The 23220-nt window shown below is 36.8% G+C and overlaps 1 protein-coding gene and 1 non-coding gene across 2 annotated transcripts in view; both read left to right on the top strand.

Annotated features, from left to right (window-relative positions):
* LOC141714751 (uncharacterized) overlaps nucleotides 1-23220 on the top strand; it is a 166648-nt gene that overhangs the window by 5654 nt on the left and 137774 nt on the right. The gene's annotated exons all lie outside the window — the stretch shown is intronic.
* LOC141715582 (small nucleolar RNA R71) lies at nucleotides 21396-21502 on the top strand. Its single transcript, XR_012572339.1, has one exon. It is a non-coding gene; the product is annotated as a small nucleolar RNA R71 (small nucleolar RNA).

Here is a 23220-nt window from a genome sequence, read left to right as displayed (position 1 = left end):
GTTGTTTCTAGAACTGTAACCTTAAAAGATCTTGGATTAGTTTGGGGTCATAGATGCTGTAAATCTTCCACTGGCATTTGCATTTTGATTTAACAGGTTAATTTGGATTGAGGTTTTATAGTGATGACCAAATCCTCTGACCCCGGATTTGGGGGCGTTACGGGTTGGTATTAGAGATGAGGTTATAGTAAACTAGAAACGAGAGTGTGTAGGAGTGTGTAAAGTTATGTGAGGACGCTTGAGCTCATATCGAGTTCTTGTTGGACTATTGGATATAGTACCAACGAATAAGTTAAGATAGGCGCATTCGTTTGAGATGGTTGTATTGAGCTGGACAAAACTTCTGGCAGTTGTAAACTTCTACCGAGGAATCTTCCGAGGCTACTACAATTCGACGACGATGAAGATTATCGATATCCTCAAAACATGAAGAAGTATCTAGAATCGGACGACGAGTAAACATAAAAGTTCAAATAGAAGATAAGTATTAAGACCTTAGCAATACCTTCTTTTTCTGTAACTTTTATGGACCTCTCTCAAAAAGTGGTATCTGTTAGAGGATAAATTCCCTAACACCCGTTTAGTCATTTTATACCAAAATCTTGTTTTCTGGATTCTATTTTCTCCAGAAATATCAACTTTGAAATCTTTTCAGTTTTATTCATTTGAGTTTGAATTCCTTTTATATTCTTTTATTCTAACTGAGATGAACAACCCTAACTATAGGGGACACAAGGTATACCTGTCTGTGTGATAGGAGTTGGATGGGACGCCATCACTTGTGTGTGTTGTGACTACAAGAAGGTTTACAACCTTTAGTAGTGTCTTAATTTGGACACGCAATACCAAGTTCATTTGATCATATTGATCTCTCAGTGTTCTTTCATTTCAACAACACTTTCTCACAAATTCAGACTTTGGTAACCACAATAGTGGGACATCCGTTATGATAAAAAATTCTTTTCTCTTTGGAATTCCATGATTTTATTATCTCAAATATTCGAAGGTATGCCAATCAAGTTAAGCTGAGTTATCCTGGTCAAGTCAAAGCAGGATTATGTGATGGTATTATCAATAGCATCAGTAGATTGCAATGCGATTAAAATTTCAGTGGCATATAGCGAAGTCATTCTGTTTCTTTATTTCTCTCTATTTAACTTTATCTCTCTTTCTTTTTCTTTCTCTCTACCTTTCTTTCTATTCTTCTTTCTCTCGATCAGTAAAAGTGATTCTATTGAATAATTGGTCAAAGGATGTGGATGGAACAGTAGTGCAAAGTGAAGCTCCCGCGATCATTATGTTATACAAGGAATCTAAGTTTTATTTGAGATTCCGAGAAAGGTTGCGGATGCAAATGGGAAAGTTGACAAGAAAATCCTTAGTGCTTTCTTCTGCCGATTCCGAGGACGGAATCCTTAGAAGGGGTAGATTGTAATATCCCATATTTGCAGATATTATTATTATTATTTGAAATTGTTTATGTGATTTTAGTAAATTATATGATAATTAGAGTTGATGTTTTGGAAGTTTATAAGTGATATAATTTTAGTATTTTAATTTGTAATATGTCCATGATAGAATATAGATAATTATGATATTTTTCTGGTAATTTTTGGACTATTATATGAATTTATAATGATTTATGGATTTATTAATTATTTTCTGAATAATTAGAAAACTATTTTATAAAACTGGAAATCGTCCAACCTCAACTGTTTTTACATTTTTACAACCCGAAACTCTTCCGAAAACTCCTTCCTAACCTAATCTGGTTGTTCCGGACATTTTCCGTGTTTTACCTTTTTCGATCCGGATTAGGGTTTGACCCGTACGCGTCCTGCTGTACAATTTTCGATGCGATAAACGTTTGGATAGATCAACAAACCCCGTATTCTCGAGAGACGGGATATTTTACATTATTTTCTCATAGGGTGTTTTATAAGAAGCTCGGTTTTGATAATTATCCAAATTTGGTATTAAATTGTATCATTTTAATAGTTACTCAGCGGCTAAGTAATCTATTTTCGTATATGATATGATTCAATGGGATAATCGTTACGTGTTTAAGATGTATTTATATGAATCGATCCGTAATTTGGACGCGTGTGTATTTGCGTCTTTATCGAAATACTCGTTTTATCTCGTTTTATGTGTATTTAAATACATTCTATGTGTTTTCAGGATTTTCTGTTAATTTAGGAATCGTTCCCGTGTTTCAAAAATAACGGATCGGGACCCCACCGGGACATCAAAGCGCACAAAATTCATGTTGTTATTTTTATAAAATCATTCGTATTTCAAATACCCAACATTTTTGCATTTTTGCATTATTCTTAATTTTTGGGGAATTTTGATACAAATTTTATATTTTACTATTTTTAAAATTATTCTCCGTAATTATTATTTTGGGGCTTAATTATTTTAATTAGGGGATAAAAACACCCTTAATTAATTTTATGGATATAATTTTAGGTTTAATATAAATAGCTGTATTATTTTTATTTTACTCATTAAATTCATTAAAATTCAGAAAAATTAAAAAGAAATTTGAAGAACAAGAAGGTGGGGGTGTTCTTGAGCCAAGGAAATAAATCTCAATTTTGGAAGTGATTCTGAACTCCAAATTGTAAGTATGAGTAATCAAAATGATTGGATTTTAATATTCTACCTGTTTCAGTCATAAAAAACAATCACAGATTAGTAAATTGTAATTTCGTTTTTAGGGTTCTTGGTCAAGAATTGGGGGTTTGATTTCTATGGATTGTTGAATGATTTAGTTAGAATAAGCATTAAGATGATCCGAGGATGCTATTTATTTTTTTTTTGTAATTTTTGCTATTCTAAATCGATGAACCCGAGTTCTTGGATTTTTTATTTTTTATTTTCGATTTCTTGAGTTATACGGATTGTTGTGGTTGATTAGGATCATATAAATAGATTGTACTCCTTCTGAACATCATTTTGATATAAAAATCATGAAGTTTGGTTTAGAATTAAGGCGATTCGACTGTTGGCCGGACTTTGTTCACCGGATTTTTTGAATTTGGACGGGATCGACGAAATCCGGATTGTTTGCACTTGTTGTTGATTGCTCTAAGTTTCAGAGGTTGTAACGAGTGTTTTTGGGGCAAAGAACGGTTTGAACCGTCCATTTTTGCCAACCTGCGAGGCTCGCCGGAAGACCTCGAGCTCGCCGATTTCCGGGGTTGAACCCAGATTCTGGTCGAGTTCCGGCCGGTATCCGGCTTCCTCCCCCCAAACCCCCGCCTGTTGATCCATATTACCCCAACTCTGTTTCTGCAAAAACCGTTTCTGAAATTATTTTTAAAAAAAATCCAAATTCATTTTTATTTCCTAAAATTCATTTCTTTTAATTTCAAAATTATTTAATTATTAATTATAAATTCTAAAAGTCATTTAGTTAATTACTTTAATTCCAAAACTTATTTCATTTATTATTCTTCAAAAATCTAATTTGATTTAATTATTTATAATTTATTTTAGTTAATTATTTATGGATTTAATTAATTGATTTGATCAGTAATCAATTGATTTTATTCATAAATAGTTAAATAAAATTTAAAGTATTTATAATTATTTCAAATAAATTCTAAAAATTGTTTTTAAGCTTTTAAAAATTATATTTTGTTATTGATAAATCAATTAATGTTATTATTAATTGATTTATTCCTATATAATTCTTATTTTGTTCATAATAAATAAACAGTTCGTCCGTTTAATAAGAAACGAACGCGTATAGACTCAGAAAAATATTCTGCTTTCATTAAAAATACTTTCAAGACCCAAATTCTTTTGTTTCGAAAGGTCGCTTATTTTATAAATCATTCCGAGTTGATTTTTGAGCGAAAAATCATATTTTTGACCCGATTTCAGTTTTAATCGTACCGAGTTGAACTTTTTGATAAACTGAGTCATATGTGATATGAATTATGTGATACGTGAGTTATTTGTTTACATGCTATGTTAATTACATGCGTACATGGGTCATGAGTCTTGTCTTTGACTGTTTTCTTTATGTGTGGGCTATCGTATGGGTAGACAATAGGATGTTTGACACAGTTCGTCGAGTAATTATCGTTTAGACGATTAAAATTGTATATTTTAATTATAAATGTGGATCGCTCGAATTGATCAGGACAAGATGTTGGATAAAGAATGAAATAGAATGGTGTTGGTTATCAATCTTCTAGCAATTGCTGGAGCAGTATGTCAGTGAATTGTTAGAATAAAAGATGACGATATCTCGAGATGCCAGACTGAGATGAATTGTTGCGATTAGGAGATAAATTTTTATTTTAGTATTGTGGAATATAATCAATTTACATGCAATTATTTATGTAATTTATAATGTGTTAAGTGTAATTTGCATGATTTATTTGTTAGTATAATAATATGTAAAAATTTATTTTAATATAAAATTTTGTTCAAAATTTTTTTTAAAATAATTTTATTAAATTTCTAAAATCTCATAGTATTTATGGTATTTATTTGGTGATTTATGGATTTATATTTTAATTACTAAAAATCATTCTTTTAAACTATACTTTTATTAGTTATTGAATTACAAGCATACCCTTGCATGCAATTTCCACTCAAATAGAGACCAAGGGTGGGACTGTCCTTTCACTCCCCACTAACTCCTTTTGACCAAGCAAAAGACCAATAAAACCTTGCATGCAATAGTTGGATATGAGTGGATGAAGGACAAAAGAGTAAGTTCAAACTCCACTACCATTTCAGTGAGACAAAAACAAATTTATACACTCCACTCACATCATTTCTTTTCCACCAACATCACTTCACTCTCTTACCTCTCTTTCCCTCTCTCTCGGACGCGCCTTCAACCCCCTCCCCTCTCATTTTTTTCATTTTCCTTTCTTCATCTTCTTGCATCTTTCAACCCCTCTAAGTAAAGGACAATTTCACTTGGTTCTATATCATCATTTAAGGTGAGTTTTCTTAGTTGCATGTAGTTAAAGCCAAGGGTTTAACTTTGATTCTTGTGAATCTAGAGTTGAACTAAATGTGGCTTATAATACTTGAGCAATAGATTAGACATGATCTTGGCCTCATGCATTCGACAATGACTCCAAGGAGCCGAAAGGTTTTTGTGTTTTGTGTGTTAGTCTTATTTGATTTCAAAAAGAAAGAAGCTTTGCATGTGACTTTTAAAGAACCTATGATCTTTTAAAATACGTTTTTACAAAGTTTCTATCCTTGCATCCTATGATTTATACACAAAAAGTTGAAGTTAATGCTTGCATATTGTAGTATAAGTGATATTTCAAACATATGTGTTATGTGACTTGAATTTGAATTTTTGTGCAATGCATGCTACGGTTTTTGCTTTAAAATGCTAGTATGTTATGTGCCTTAATGAGTTATGATTAAATCTTGTAGCCATCAAGTTGTTACCTTGTATTTTTGGTTCCAAAATTTGCTTAGAAGTTCACATGTAAAATCTGCTATGCTATGTTCTTTGTTTTTGCCTCGGTAAATGACTATTATGGCTAAGTTTATGCTCGTATTTTTCCATCGAATGATAGTTAGTAGGGTTTTGTACAATTTAGGATAGATTTGTGGGCTTGCATATTGGTTTTGGTGTTGATTTGGGAGTTAAGGTGGAAGGAGGTACACTAGGCACTTTGTAGCAGAATTTTTTACCCTAAGTATAGGCTGTTTTAGTTGAGTTTTGGTGAGGCCTTTCTAGACCCAAATTTACTGGAGTTAGGACATGAGTTATACTTGAGTCTAGTATCCTTAGTTCAACAAGAAACTTGCATTTAGGTAGGTGCACACCCCCATAACCGAGAGCAACTCAGAATAGGTCAGAATTGCGTAAGCTTGAACTTTGGTCGATATAATAATGCCTTAGGCTAGAACTTCATGGGGACTTGACTTAAATAAGTATAATGCATCCTTAGGAATCTTAAAAAACCTTTAGTATAAAAAATTGAATGAGATAAGTGAGTTTTATATGAGTGAAAACAGGGCAGAGTGAATTTGAGGGAGGCTGGTCAAGTGTCAACTTTGGGCAGAAGCCTAGAGAGGCCTAGGTGAGTCCTTGGCCTGAAACCAATTCTGAGAGTTAGGTTTAGGTCTTAAGAATTCATGTAAATTGGTTTTGGTAGAATGCCCCGAGTAAAAGTTGAGATATCGGCTAAAGAGCACAGGACATGCAAATTGTTGCTCGCAGGGGACTTCAGTGAGAGTCTTGACTTTTGTAAACCTTTAGGAGTGAGGCCTTTGAGTCTCACAAACTTTAGAAGTTATTTTCGAGTCCTAACAACTTGTAGGAAGTTATTTGAAGTGAAGGCCCAAGGTGGAGACACCCTATTTCCACCAAGAAACCCGAGAGCACCCTTTCGAGTGGCATTAGGAAGCTTTAGTGGTATTTGTTATGTTTGGGACTTAGAAGTGAAGAGTCTGAGTGTTGCAAATCATCTTTAGGGTTAAGTTAAGGTCAATAATAGTTTCTATGTGTTACTTGCTTATGTTCTTAGGTGTTTAGATGATATTATAGTATAAATAACTAGTAGTATTTGCCATGTCGTTATGTGATTATGTGACTATGTGGATTACTTGAATTGTATGCGATTAAGTTATGTGTAATCATATGTTTGTGTAATCATAATTATAATAGGGGTAAAGGTTAGTCTAGAAGCTTATAGGCTTATAAGTCGATAAAGGGTGAATAGTAATGAGATTAATATAATTTTTAGGTTCTGAAGCGAAGGGGAAGACTCGTGCCGTCAAGATCGAATAATCTTAGAACTTTTGGAAGGCAAGTTACTAATTTCTTATGCTTAAAATTGTTGGCAAGTTACTAATTTCATGTTTCTTATTGTCATTCTCACAAGTATCCATATTCCCCCTTGATTTATGAACTTGTGATTTTGAGATAATGTCTTGCTTAGTAGAATATTTAGTACTTGTTGAGCGTTCTAGCTCATTCTCTTATGTTTAACCCTGTTCTACAGCTAGGAAATCATGGTTCATACCAAGAAGACCGCCCGTACGTCAACCGGTAGGCAGGGTGAAGACCATTTGAGGGTGCATGTAGAATATATATAGTTTAGGCGGAATCCGCCAGTATGTAATCGTGGTATTAGTTAGGAGGGCTGTTCCAAACTTTGAACTTGTAAGATCTTGGGATTGTTGCTATTTTGGGTGGGGTGTAATAGATCATTATCGTCCTTTGGACTTATAAGTTTGTAATATTTATGGTTCTCTTTTACTTAGAGCGTGTGTGTTGGGGTGTGACAGTTTTTGGTATCAGAGCCTAGGTTTAGATTCCCTGGACAGCCCAATTAGGACCATAGGAAGTATGAGTATATATATTATTATTATCGGGAGTGCTAATACGCGACATTCGAATAAATCGTATCTGACCTTTGTATATATTGCTAGACAGAAACGTGCGCATTCATCATCTTCGATTCCGCCGAGCGTCGCAATTCCTTTTTCTGTCTGTGCTGACTTAAGAATGCATCTTGACTTTCTCCAAAGGAAAGTATATCAGGCTGATGGAACATCTTGAGGAGCTCTATTCCAGTAAGCAAGTGATGGGTGATGGACCTAAGGGGAAAACCATTTCGAGGCTTGAGTCATTGATCCAGGTGGCCACATCAAGATTTGAGGATGAGCTTGGGAGTGTGGTCAAGATGCTACATGAGGACACTACCCCCGACATTGCGAGAACCCGTGAGGGGGAGTCCGAGGAGGAACCTGAGGAGGAGTCTGAGGAGGAGGCTTAGGACGAGCTTTAGGAGACTTGACCTTTAGTTGCTTGGATTAGGCTGTTCCTTTTATTTACCATGTCATTTGTTTCCATTTCTAGACTCTCGTACTGTTTTAATTCGGATCCGTAATCGTATTTATACCTTGTGATTCATACCTTTCAACTTGAACCATGTTAAATCCAGTTATGCACTTTCTTTGATTCCTATAATTGCTTCTTTAAAATTTCTTGCTTATCACCATGCATCACCTTTATTGTTTGAAAACTGTATACCATGATGACTGCAAAATAATACCCTAATTCTGTATCACCCAAACTGTATAACTCTTATTTTAGAAAATGGCACCTAGAAGAGCCCGAGAAAGACCTACAAATAACCAAAAAAATGACGGAGAAAACCAAAACCCTGATATAGCACAACTTGTGGAGTTGGTACGCCAATAAACTTCTACCATAGCCCAACAACAACTACTTCTTCAACATATGCAACCCCCTCAACCACCCCCATAAGGTGTCACTACTTTCAAAATATTTCAATCTGTAAAACCCCCAGAATTCAAAGGAACACAAGACCCGGTAGAAGCTCATGTTTGGCTTAAGGAAATAGAAAAGGCCTTTACCTTAACAAATGTTGGAGATAATCAGAAGGTGGAGTATGCCACTTACTTTCTTAAAGGTGAATCAAACTATTGGTGGGAGTCGGCAAAAGCTTTAGAAGCTTCTGAAGTTATTACTTGGGATAGGTTTAAGAGAATGTTCTTGGTTAAGTATTTTCCTCGTTATAGGCAAACACAAATGAAGATGAAATTCTTTGAGTTATAGCAAGAAACATGACAGTCGGTGAATATGAGAAGAAGTTTACTGAACTTTCTAGGTTTATGGGAGAGTATGTTGATTCTGAAGGGAAAAGGGCAAAAAGGTTCCAACAGGGATTGAAGCCTTGGTTAAGGAGTCGTGTGGCAGCTTTTGAGTTGACCACCTATGCTGAAGTAGTTTAGAAGCCAATGGTAATTGAAGGTGAGAGTGAGCAAAATTAAAAGGAGAAAGGAAACAAGAAGAAAATAATTGAAACATGAGAAGAAGGCTCAAGTTACAAGGGCCAGAATCAGAGAGCTAATTAAAGGTTTAAACCTCATAGTGGACCCGAAAACTTTAAGAAGAAAGAATTTGGGAATAATTCACAAGAAACAAGATCTCAATCAACCAGTGGACAGAAACCCTAGCAAGGATCAGTTCCGGAATTTAAGATTTATAATAGGCGACATACGGGAATCTGCAATAAGGCGAATATAGTTTGTTTCAAGTGTCATACGAAGGGCCATTATGCTCATGAATATAAGAATCGGAAGGCCAACATCACGTGTTATAAGTGTGGGAAACCAGGACATGTCTAACGAGAATGAAAAGGAGTGGGTATTAACCAATTGATGCAACTGACTAGAGTACCGTACCCTGTGAATCAAGTAACTCCAATGCCAACCCCATCATTCCCAATATCTCTCAATCAACCTCAGATAGCATTATCTTCAAATCGCCCACCTTTGACTTATCCAGCTCAAGCAAGAACTTTCAACATGAACGTGAATGATGCAATTCAAAGTACCGATATGGTGTCAGGTACGCTTTCTGTGAATGCTGCTAGTGCTAAAGTATTGATTGATTTGGGAGCCACCAGATCATTCATTTCAAAATATTTTGTTGATAAGTTGAATTGTGAAACCCAATTGATGCATGAACCCTTATCCATTATCTTAGCTAATCAAGATAGAGTATCTATAAATCGTATTTGCCCTCATTATACAATAGAGATAGCTAGACACATTTTTCCTGCGAACCTTATTCCTTTCCAATTAGGAGAATTCGACGTGATCTTAGGAATGGATTGGTTGACAAGTTTCAGTGCTCATATAGACTGTAAGGATAAAAGAGTATTATTAAGTACACCTTAAGGTAAGAAAGTAACGTTCAAGGGCTAAAAGCAAACTCAGATATTTCTCACCTCGATGCAAACAAAGAAGTTGATTCCAAAAGGATGTGAGGCGTATTTGGCATATATAGTTGATAAAGGTAGATAAGTTTCAAATCCGGAAGATATTCCAGTGGTGAGAGATTTTCTGGACATTTTTCCTGAAGAACTTCCTGGCTTACCCCCGGACAGACAAATTGAGTTTACAATAGATCTTGCACCCGACACCGAACCCATTTCGAAAGCTCCATATAGGATGGCACCAACGGAGATGAAGCAATTAGCGAAGCAAATACAAGAATTACTAGAAAAGGGATTTATAAGACCAAGTATTTCACCGTGGGGTGCGCCAGTGTTGTTTGTGAAGAAGAAGGATGGAAGCATGCGACTTTGTATAGATTATCGAGAATTGAACAAGTTGACGATTAAGAATAGATACCTTGTGCCTAGAATTGATGATCTATTTGACTAACTCAAGGGAGCCTCTTGTTTTTTAAAGATTGATCTGTGATCGGGATACCACCAATTAAAGATTAAGTCTGAAGACATACAGAAAACAGCTTTTTGAACTAGATATGGACATTACGAATTTCTCGTTATGGCTTTTGGGTTGACGAATGCACCAGCTGCTTTCATGGATATAATGAATCGAGTATTCAAGGAGTATTTGGAAAAGTTTGTCATAGTTTTCATTGATGATATTCTGGTATATTCAACTACGCAAGCTGATCACACAGAACATCTAAGAATTGTCTTCGAAGTGCTGTGAAAGGAGAGATTATATGCCAAGTTCTCGAAGTGCGAGTTTTGGTTAGTTGAATTAAGATTTCTAGGACACATTGTTGGAAGAGAAGGAATTAGAGTAGATCCTGAAAAGATCGAAGCGGTAATGAATTGGGAGAGATCGAAGATACCAACGGAAGTGAGAAGTTTTATGGGACTAGCGGGATATTACAGGAGATTTGTAAAGGATTTTTCGAAGATTGCCGTACAACTCACCAAATTGACAAGGAAGAATGAAAATTTTGAATGGACGGAGAAGTGCAAAAATAGTTTTCAAGAGTTAAAGCAAAGATCGGTAACTACTCTGGTTTTAGCATTACCAGACGACAAGGGAGATTTTGTGATATACAGTGATACCTCTTACAAAGGACTTGGATGCGTATTGATGCAATATGGGAAAGTGATAGCATATGCTTTGAGATAACTTAAACCACATGAAGAGAAGTGCCCGACTCGTGATTTAGAGTTAGCTGCGATAGTGTTTTCCTTGAAGCTATGGATACACTACTTATATGGGGAAATGTGTGAGATATACATAAACCATAAGAGTCTGAAGTACCTCTTTATTCAGAAGGAGATGAATATGAGACAACGGCGATGGTTGGAATTGATCAAAGACTACGATTGTTCGATATAGTATCATCCGGGAAAGGCCAAGGTAGTAGCAGACACTTTGAGTAGGAAGGAAATGTTAAACATGATAACAATGCCAATGGAATTATTTGATGAAGTTGAAAAATTGTAATTAGAGCTTTGTGATCATGGAAGAGCGGATGAAATGTGTTATGCCATTACTTTTCAACCGACACTACTAGAAATTATAAAGAAATGCCAAGATGAAGTAATGACTCAAGAGAATAATCAGTTAACAGGAGAAGAGATATGTACCAAAAACACGAACAAGGTGTGTTGAGATTTTCAACAAGAATTTGGATCCCAAATGTGACTGAATTGAAGAATGATATTTTGAAAGAAGCACACAACTCAAGATTTTTGATTCACCCGGGAAGTACCAAAATGTACCATGATTTGAAAAAGAGTTTTTGGTGGCCGAACATGAAAAGGGAGATTGTGGAGTGGATTTCAAAATGCGACACGTGCCAAAGAGTGAAAGCAGAACATCAGAAACCAAGTGGTTTGATTCAACCATTGAAGATTCCATAATGGAAGTGGGAAAATATTGCCATGGATTTTGTAGTGGGTTTACCGCGAACACGTTCTGGACACGACACAATTTGGGTGATAGTTGTCCGCCTTACAAAATCGGCTCATTTTCTTCCAATCAATGAGAAGTCTTCATTACACAGACTAGTTCATATGTATGTACGCAAAATCGTGTTACGCCATGGGTACCTATATCAATAGTTTCGGATCGAGAGCCGTGATTTAACTCGAGATTCTGGAGGCAATTTCAAGAAAACATTGGGATGAAATTAGACATGAGTACGACATATCATCCACAAACCGATGGCCAAAGCGAACGAACAATCCAAACCATTGAATATATGTTGCGAAGATGTGTAATTGACTTTTAGGGAAGTTGGGACGATCATCTACCACTCGTAGAATTCTCATATAACAATAACTACTATTCCAGTATTGGTATGCCACCATACGAAGCGTTATATGGATGAAAGTGTAGAACACCGACAAGTTGGGATGAAGTTGGAGAAGGAAAGATTTATGGACCTGAATTGATTCAGTAAATGAAGGATAGTGTCACCGTGATCAAGAAGAGACTAATTGATGCTCTGGATAGATAAAGGAAGTACGCCGACCCCGCCCGAAAAGATGTGAAATTTGAAATTGGGGAAGTTGTGTTATTAAAAGTATCACCATGGAAGGGTTTGACCCGATTCAGTAAGAAAGGGAAGTTAGCGCCAAGATACATTGGACCTTTTGAAATCTTAAACCAAGTAGGGAAAGTTGCTTTTGAGTTAGCCTTACCGCCACAATATCAGCACGTGCATAATGTATTTCATGTTATTGAAGAAGTATAATCCAGAAGCCAATCATGTGATAGAGATGGAACCAGTGGAGATTCAGGCTGATTTATCGTATGAAGGGAAACTTGTGCAGATACTGGATCGACAAGAGAAAATTCTTAGAAATAAATCAGTAAGTTTGGTGAAAGTATTATGGAGGAATCCTAAAGTCGAAGAAGCAATGTGAGAATTAGAATCTGAAATTCAAAATCGATATCCTCAATTATTCTCCTAGATTCCGAGGATAGAATCCTATAAGGGGGAGATGATGTGACAACTGGTAAATATTGGAGTTATTTTTATAAGTGCGATATATATATTTCTAAATATTCTGTGTTATAAGGATGATTATGCAAATTCGTTATATATAGTGTACAATTTTGTCGTTTGGCATTGCGAGTGTTGTCGGAATATTTTAAGCGTGTAAATTCCGTACGCGAGTAAGATTTTCGCTACGCGATTAGTTAATAATAAAGATTTCTCGCGATTTAGTAATATTTGAATATTTGTGATTAGGCGATAAATTTTTATTTTAGTATTGTGGAATATAATCAATTTATATGCAATTATTTATGTAATTTATAATGTGTTAAGTGTAATTTTCATGATTTATTTGTTAGTATAATAATGTGTGAAAAAATATTTTAATATAAAATTTTGTTCAAAATTTTTTTAAAACAATTTTAATAAATTTCTAAGATCTAATAATATTTATGGTATTTATTTGGTGATTTATGGATTTGTATTTTAATTACTAAAATTATTCTTTTAAATTATACTTTTATTAGTTATTAAATTACAAGCATACCCTTGCATGCAATTTCCATTCAAATAGCGACCAAGTGTAGGACTGTCCTTTCACTCCCCACTAACTCCTTTTGACCAAGTAAAAGACCAATAAAACCTTGCATGCAACAGTTGGCTATTAGTGGATGAAGGACAAAAGAGTAAGTTCAAACTCCACTACCATTTTAGTGAGACAAAAACAAATTTATACACTCCACTGACATCATTTCTTTTCCACCAACATCAATTCACTCTCTTCCCTCTCTTTCCCTCTCTCTCGACCGCGCCTTCAACCCCCTCCCCTCTCATTTTTTTCTTTTTAATTTCTTCATCTTCTTGCATCTTTCAACCCCTCTAAGCAAAGGACAATTTCACTTGGTTTTATATCAACATTTAAGGTGAGTTTTCTTCGTTGCATGTATTTTAAGCCAAAGGTTTAACTTTGATTCTTGTGAATCTAGAGTTTAACTAAATATGGCTTATAATACTTGAGCGAGAGATGGTCTTGATGAAGTGTTATGCTTCTACTTTCAAGCCATTATCTTGGCCTCAAGCATTCGGCAATGACTCCAAGGAGCCGAATGGGTTTTTGTGTTTTGTGTGTTGGTTTTATTTGATTTCAAAAAGAAAGAAGCTTTGCATATGACTTTTAAAGGACCTATGATCTTTTAAAATGTATTTTTACAAAGTTTCTATCCTTGCATGCTACGATTTTTACATAAAAAGTTTAAGTTAATGTTTGCATGTCGTAGGATAAGTGATATTTCGAACACATGTATTATGTGGCTTGAATTTGAGTTTTTGTGCAATGCATGCTACGGTTTTTGCTTTAAAATGCTAGTATGTTATGTGCCTTAATGATTTATTATTAAATCTTGTAGCCATCAAGTTGTTACCTTGTGTTTTTGGTTCGAAAATTTGCTTAGAAGTTCATATTGAAAATCTGATCTGCTATGCTCTTTGTTTTTTGTTTTCGCCTCGTTAAATGACTATTATGGCTAAGTTTATGCTCGTATTTTTCCATATAATGATAGTTAGAAGGGTTGTGTACAATATAGGATAGATTTGTGGGCTTGCATGTTGGTTTTGGTGTTGATTTGGGAGTTAAGGTGGAAGGAGGTACACTAGGAACTTTGTAGCAGAATTTTTCACCCTAAGTATAGGCTGTTTTAGGTGAGTTTTGGTGAGGCCTTGATAGGCCCAAGTTTACTGGAGTTAGGAATTGAGTTATACTTGATTCCAGTAGCCTTAGTTCAACAAGAAACTTGCATTTAGGTAGGTGCACACCCCCATAACTGAGAGCAACTCAGAATAGGGCAGAATTGCGTAAACTTGAACTTTGGTCGATTATAATCATGCCTTAGGCTAGACTTTCATGGGGAATTGACTTAAATTAGATAAGCTTAAGAAACCTTTAGAATAAAGAATTTAATGAGATAAGTGAGTTTTATGTGAGTGAAAATAGGGCATAGTGAATTTGAGGGAGGCTGGTCAAGTGCCAACTTTGGGAAGACGCCTAGAGAGGTCTAAGTGACGCATTGGCCTGAAACCTAGTCTGAGAGTTAGGTATAGGTCTTAAGAATCAATGGGAATTGATTTTGTTAGAATTTCCTGCGTAGAAGTTGAGATATCGGCTAAAGAGTATAGAATGTGCAAACTATTGCTCGCAGGGGACTTCGATGAGAGTCTTGACTTTTGTAAACCTTTAGGAGTGAGGCCTTTGAGTCTCACCAACTTTAGAAGTTATTTTAGAGTCCTAAAAACCTGTAGGAAGTGATTTAAAGTGAAGGCCCAAGGTGGAGACACCCCATTTCCACCAAGAAACCTGAGAGCACCCTTTCGAGTGGCATTAGGAAGCTTTAGTGGTATTTGTTGTGTTTGGGACTTAGAAGTGAAGAGTCCGAGTGTTGCACATCATATTTAGGGTTAAGTTAAGGTCAATGATAGTTATTATGTGTTCCATGCTTATGTTAGGTGTTTAGATGATATTATAATATAAATAACTAGTGGTATATGCCTTTCCGTTATGTGATTATGTGACTATATGGATTACTTGAATTGTATGCGATTAAGTTATGTGTAATCATATATTTGTTTAATCGTAATTATAATAGGGGTAAAGGTTAGTTTAGAAGTTTATAGGCTTATAAGTCGATAAATGGTGAATAGTAATGAGATTAATATAATGTGTAGGTTCCGAAGTAAAGGGGAAGACTCGTGTCGTCAAGATCGAATAATCTTAGAACTTTTGGAAGGCAAGTTACTAATTTCTTATGCTTAAAATTGTTGGCAAGTTACTAATTTCTTATGCTTAAAATTGTTGGCAAGTTACTAATTTCTTATGCTTATAATTGTTGGCAAGTTACTTACCTCTTTATTCTTATAATCGTTGCACATACATTTCCCATGAATGCTTCGTTAGTCCTAGTCTTGAAGGTCCAAACTGTGCCCGGCCTACAGAGAGTAGCACAAATCAAATCCAAGTCAAAATCCTCAGCAGTCTTCTCGTTCCAATTCTCCTCCGTGGGCTTTCTCTGTCTCTGCCCAATAACTCGGCGGATCGCCGCAGGGTGATAATCAACCGTCATCCCCCGAACCACAGAATACCCATTCTTTTCAGCCTTCGCGTTCGCATAGAACTCGCGAACCATGCTCATCGGCACTGCTTCAGGAGATTCACAAAAAGCAATCCAACCCTTCTCAGCAATCATAGGCAACAACTTACCAACCCTCCCCGATGGTAAGAACCCCCTCTCCTTCAAAATCGGCTTACCCAGAAGCCTAATATACTCCTCCTCAGCAGCCCTATCATTCAAACGAGGCCTCGCAGCAGTACCCCTCGATGAATCAGCAGTAGGGACAGTGCTGCTGCTATCGATAGTCCTGGATCTCTTGGGTGCCATCAAAACTGAGTAAAAGTGTTTAAGATTTGTGTGTTTGGGTTTGGGAGAGAGTTTAAGGTTTAAAAGTGTATGGGGAGTATATGGAATAAGTGTATGTATATATAGGATAGGGATTAGGGTAAAATTTGATTAGGAGTGGGTTTGAGGGTTAAAAACATGGGATAATGGGAAAATAAATCGTGGGTAATGGGCTGTTATTTTGTTTTTTTATTTTTCAGATTTTTTTTGGATTTTTATTGGACTAAAAAAAATTTCTCCCTGTCGGCCCCTGAGCGGTCGCTCAGCAGAGCTGAGCGGGCGCTCAGGAGGCTTCTGGAAAAAAAAAATTTTGACCCAGTTTTTATGATTTTTTTGTGGTTTTGGATAGGTTACTAACTTCTAAGGGTTCCTGTAACAACAAATCATGGGTTGCCTCCCACGAAGCGCTTCTTTTTCATCATTAGCTTGACGTTGCGTACCTTACTCAAGTTGACAATAAAACGGCACTAACCACTTCCCGGTTTGCCATGTCCCCATAGTAGTGCTTCAAATGCTGACCATTAACCTTGAATGCTTGGTCCGGATCATTCTCAAAAATATCCACCGCTCCATGTGGAAACACAGTTTTGACAATAAAAGGTCCCGACCACCTTGATTTCAACTTCCCAGGAAAAAGTCGGAGACGAGAGTTGAATAAAAGAACTTACTGCCCCGGCACGAATAACTTAGGATGTAGCTTCCTGTCGTGCCACCTTTTCACCTTTTCCTTGTACATTTTATTGTTCTCATACACTTGGAGTCGAAATTCGTCAAGTTCATTAAGCTGAAGCATTCGCTTCTTTCCAGCTGCATCTAGATCCAGGTTCAAATTCTTCAATGCCCAATAGGCCTTATGCTCAAGCTCCGCAGGTAAATGACATCCCTTACCATACACAAGTTGAAACGGGGACATCCCAAGTGGAGTCTTGTATGCTGTTCTGTAAGCCCAAACGACAACATCGAGCTTTAAAGACCAATCCTTCCTTGACAGACAAATAACCTTTTCTAAAATGCGTTTGATCTCTCTGTTAGACACTTCCGCTTGACCATTTGTTTGCGGATGATAGGCAGTAGCAACTCGATAATTCACATTGTAGCGCTGCATCATAGAAGTAAACTTACAGTTGCAGAAATGCGACCCTTCATCACTTATGATTACTCGTGGCGTTCCAAACCGTGTGAAAATCTGCTTATGAAAAAAAAATTCAACACTGCCTTTGCATCATTTATAGGTAGAGCCTTGACTTCTACCCATTTTGAGACATAATCGACTGCCAGCAAGATGTACTGATTATTACAGGATGAGACAAAAGGCCCCATGAAATTGATTCCCCAAACATCAAAGACCTCGACTTCAAGCATCACATTTAACGGCATCTCATCCTTTCTCGTAAGATTTCCCACTCTTTGGCAACGATCACACCTTAAACCGAACTGATGAGCATCCTTAAACAAAGTAGGCCAGAAAAAACCTGCTTGCAGAATACGAGCTGCTGTCTTTTCACCACCATAGTGTCCACCATAATCTATGGAGTGGCAGTCTCGTAATATCCCCTCCGTCTCACAGAACGGGATACATCTCCTGATGATCTGGTCAGCTCCCTGTCTAAACAAATATGGTTCATCCCACATATACCACTTCACCTCATGCAGAAACTTCTTCTTTTGAGCTGTGTTCAAATTAGGAGGCATTATATTGCTGACAAGATAATTCACAATATCTACGAACCATGTCTCTTCCTCCTGAACTGCGAACAACTGCTCATCCGGAAAAGATTCGTTGATCAATGTCTTATCATGTGAAGTAGACTCGGGATTCTCCAATCTAGAAAGATGGTCAGCTACTTGATTCTCAGTACCTTTTCGATCCTTGATCTCTAACTCAAATTCCTATAGTAAGAGCACCCAACGAATGAGTCTCGGCTTTGAATCCTTCCTGGAAACCAAATAGCGAATGGCCGCATGATCAGTGAATATTGTCACTTTTATCCCAAGCAAATAAGATCGAAATTTTTCGAAACCAAAAACTATAGCCAAGAGCTCTTTCTCAGTAGTGGTGTAGTTCATTTGGGCCCCATTTAAAGTCTTGCTAGCATAGTAGACCACATGAAAGAGATTATTCTTGCGCTGCCCAAGAACTGCACCCACCACATAATCACTTGCATCATACATCATCTCAAAAGGCTCTGTCCAATCAGGTGTTGTAATCACTGGTGCAGTTATCAAACTCTTCTTAAGAGTATTGAATGTCGTTAAACAGTCATCATCAAATTTGAAAGGCACGTCATTCTCAAGCAAGTTGCACAACGGCTTAGATATCGTCGAAAAGTCCTTGATGAAACGCCGATAAAAACCCGCATGACCAAGAAAACTACGGATTCCATTCACAGAAATAGGCGGTGGAAGATTTTCAATGACTCCCACCTTGGCTTTGTCCACCTCAAGACCCTTTCTATAGACCTTTTGCCCAAGAATAATGCCTTCACGCACCATAAAATGACATTTTTCCCAATTGAGCACCAAATTAGTTTCTACACACCTTTTGAGTACTGCACGAAGATTATTCAAACATTAATCTTACAAATGTCCAAAGACGGAGAAGTCTTCCATGAACACCTCGACATTATTTTCAATCATGTCAGAGAATATAGCCATCATACATCTCTGAAAAGTGGTCGGTGTGCCACATAGCCCAAACGAAACTCTACAAAAAGCAAACGTGCCAAATGGACAAGTGAGGTAGTCTTTTCTTGATCCTCTGGTGCAATACAAATCTGATTATACCCTGAATAGCCATCCAGAAGATAATAATACTCATGACCGGCCAACCTGTCAAGCATCTGATCAATAAACGGAAGCGGGAAGTGATCCTTCCTTGTGGCCTTGTTCAATTTTATGTAATCCATGCATACTCTCCATCCTATGACTGTTTGAGTGGGGATGAGCTCGTTCTTCTCATTTGCTACCACAGTGATACCTCCTTTCTTAGGTACACATTGCACGGGGCTCACCCAAGAACTGTCAAAAATAGGATAAATGATTCCTACATCCAGCCACTTCAGAATTTCTTTCTTCACCACTTCTTTCATGATAAGATTAAGTCTGCGCTGTTGCTCAATAGTCAGCTTACTACCCTCTACTAGCAGAATCTTATGCATGCAATATGAAGGGTTGATCCCTTTGATCTCTGCTATAGTCCATCCGATAGCCGATTTAAATTCTCTCAAAATCCTTAAGAGCTTGTCCTCCTCACTACCTGAAAGGTCAGATGCAATAATAACAGGTAAAGTAGATGCATCACCTAAAAAAGCATACGTCAAGTGTTCAGGAAATGGCTTAAGCTCCAAGGTAGGTGCTTCCTCAATCGATGGTTTGAGCTTTCCTTCGGCATTTTTGAGGTCAGAAGTACCAAGAGATTCAAACAGCATGTCTAACTTTCACCTCCAGGGAGAAGCATTAAGATATTGTAGTTGCTCATTGCCATCCTCATCATCTCTGTCGAAATCCCCCACTAAGGCCTTCTCTAATGCATCAGACATTAGCATATGATCGAGTTTTGAAGTAACCGCAGAATCAATCAAATCCACTTTTAAGCACTCCTCATCTTCTGTAGGGAATTTCATTGTTTTGAATATATTGAATGTCACATCCTGATCCTGCACCCGCATAGTAAGTTCTCCTTTCTGCACATCTATCAAGGTACGGCCGATAGCCAAGAAAGGTCTCCCCAAGATTATGGGAATCTTCTTATCTTCCTCGAAATCCAAAATAACAAAGTCTGCAGGAAAGAAGAGTTTATCCACCTTTACTAGCACATCCTCCACTATGCCTCTTGGGTAAGTAATAGAATGATCAGCCAATTGTAGAGACATGTAGGTGGGCTTTGGATCAGGCAAATTCAACTTTTTAAAGATTGACAACGGCATCAGATTGATGCTTGCTCCCAAATCACAAAGGCACTTTTCAAAAGACAACTTGCCAATGGTGCAAGGAATGGTGAAGCTACCTGGATCTTTAAGCTTTGCAGGTAACTTTTGCTGCAGCACAACACTGCATTCTTCCGTTAGAGCAACGGTCTCAAGGTCATCCAGTTTCACCTTTCGTGAAAGAATACACTTCATAAATCTCGCACAACTAGGCATTTGCTCCAGAGCCTCAGCGAAAGGTATATTGATGTGAAGTTTCTTGAACACCTCCAAAAACTTACCGAACTGCTTATCCAGCTTTTGTTGTTGCAATCTCTTAGGGAAATGTGGTGGAGGATAGAGCTGTTTCTCCCCTGTATTACCCTCAGGCAGAGTGTGTTCAACAGTAGTCTTCCTTGGTTCCGCTACTTTCTCCTTTTCCTTAGCTTCTTCATCTCCAACTTCAGCTTCTTATTTTACTTTTTCAGCATCAACAACTTTTCCAGACCTTAAAGTAATAGCCTTGACTTGCTCTTTAGCTTCCTTTCTGCCTGGTACTTCAGTGTCACTGGGAAGTGTGCCAGGTTGACGATTGAGCACTATATTGGCTATTTGACCGATTTGATTTTCCAAGGTCTTGATAGAAATTGCCTGACTTTTGCACAACAGCTTAAGTTCCTCAAAATCAGCACTAGAGGGTGGAGCTGCACTTCCTTGTTGAGGATGTGATTGCCTTTGAGCATAATGTTGTGGTTGCTGGAATCCCGGTGGATTGAACTGTTTACTTACGCCTTGCTGATATGGTTGTTGAATAGCATTTTGATTATTACTCCAGCTGAAATTTGGATGATTTCTGTTGTTAGGATGATAAGTAGCTGGCACAGGCTGCTATTGTCGCGGATAATTGTTCACATACTGAACAGATTCATTAACAAGAGAACACTGATCCGTAGCATGAGAACCTGCACAAAGCTCACAGACCATAGCTATCTGATTGACTCCATAGGTAGCTAGAGAATCGACCTTCATAGACAGCGCTTGGAGCTCCGCTGCAATAGCTGTAGCTGCGCTGCAATAGCTGTAGCTGCATCGACTTCTAGAATACCTGCTACCTTACCAGGCATCATCCTTTGAGTTGGGTTTTGATGCTCATTTGCAGCCATAGTCTCAATAAGATTATAAGCCTCAGTATAGCTTTTGGCCCACAAGGCGCCTCCAGTTGCTGCATCGAGCATGGGCCGAGATTGGGCCCCCAAACCATTATAGAAACCAGCAATCCAATCAGGCATTCCATGATGTGGACACTTTCTCAACATCTTCTTGTAACGCTCCCAAGCTTCGCACATAGATTCTGTAGGTTGCTGCGCAAACTGAGTAAGAGCACTCCTCATAGCCGCAGTCTTCGCCATTAGATAAAACTTCACCAGAAACTTTTGCGCAAGGTCTTGCCAAGTAGTGATAGACCCAGCTGGTTCAGAATGTAACCAGTCCTTAGCTTTATCCCTCAGAGAGAAGTTCCAATTGATGATGTCAAAACTATCTAAATTCAGGAATCAAGTATGCATATTCAATCTTGCTTCAGTGAATATCAGACTTTACTCTTCATCCTGAACTGCTTCTTTAACTTGAGCAATGTCAGAGGTTAATTCCACTTCCTCAGCTCAGAATGCTTCCATAATCTTCCTTCTTCTTCTTTTCAACAGCTTTGGCTTTAGACTTTGAAATCTTTGACTTCTCTCATATCTTCTCTTTTCCTTTAAGCTTCAAGTAAGCAGTTACTGTAATTTGTGATCTGAAATCTTCTTTTTGATTAATTTCCCTTATAACTACACCTCTGGTTGGTCTGTTAAAAGGATCATCTTCATAAAGTACTTGAGAAATAACAGCAATATCAGCATTTCCTGTCTTCATGGAATTCTTGAAGTCTTCCTCCATTTTCCTTAGCTGTTCAAGATCAACTCTTGAATTTTCTTTTGCACATATTCTTCTACTCTCCTCAGAATCAAATAATTGAATCTTTGGATCCTTGTAGAACAGAGTTGACTTTCAGAGATTGAATAAATTGACTTGCTTCAACACCATCTTCTATCTCCAGAATACCTTGGTCTTCATCAGCAACAATTGTGACTTGTGAAGATTTTTGCATTTTTGTAGTCACAGTCAAATCTTCAATTCTTCTTTCATTTTCTCCTTTTGCTATCTTTCTGTCCCCCCTTATTACCTCCATCAGAATTTACAGTATCAGTACTTGTGAATGACAACTGTTTGCATTTAGATTTAATAATATTCTCCCCCTTTTTGCATCATCACCAAGCTGTAGAGAAAGAATCAGCTCCATTGAATTATGTGCTTCTGTAAGTTGAGCAAACATTTTATCTTATTTAGCTTCCAATCTAGCTTGACTGGCTTTAATTGTACTTTGTCTGACAACTATTGGTGAAATTTGTTTCTCAATTTCCTGATGAGTAGTCAGCTTTTAAGCAATCAAAAATTCTTTAATCTGATTGATTTGAGTAGTAGTTGCTTCATGAGCTGTGTGTAAGGATCTGACAACTAAAGTTGATACTTTTAGATGATTCAGCATATCAAGATTTGTAATCTTTTGTTCTGCTGTTTCTAGATGTGCAACAAGTTGTGTTCTGGAAATAAGATATGTATTATCTTTCCAATGAGCATTCCAGAGATTATCAGAATAATCCTTTTCTTTTGTAGCATCTAACTCTTTCAGATTCTGTTGTCTCACATTGTTACGACCGACATTTTATGTAATATTATTTGTGGATTTGGTATAATATTTAAGTCAAATGAAAATATATTCAATGATTGTACGCTAGAGTGAGTGAAAATTTCTGCGTTATAAATTTGCTTTGTGTAGTATATGATTTTTCAAAGCAAGAGTTTATTTAATTTCTTTATTTTTGATTTATAAGGAATATTCTAAGCTTTGGAAAAATTTTCTTTTAAAAGGAATTTTGTTCACAAATTTTGAAAATGATTTTATAAAGTCTCTAAAAATCCAAGTTATTTTATGATATAAATTTTATAATTTTTGAACTTGTATTTTATTTTATAAAAATAAATCTTTATAAATGTTAGTTGTCATAATTATCAA

This window comes from Apium graveolens, chromosome 3 (assembly GCF_009905375.1).
Source record: "Apium graveolens cultivar Ventura chromosome 3, ASM990537v1, whole genome shotgun sequence".
Lineage (NCBI taxonomy): Eukaryota > Viridiplantae > Streptophyta > Magnoliopsida > Apiales > Apiaceae > Apium > Apium graveolens.
Note: the sequence above shows the minus strand (reverse complement) of the source record. Positions and strands in the feature narration are given on the sequence as shown.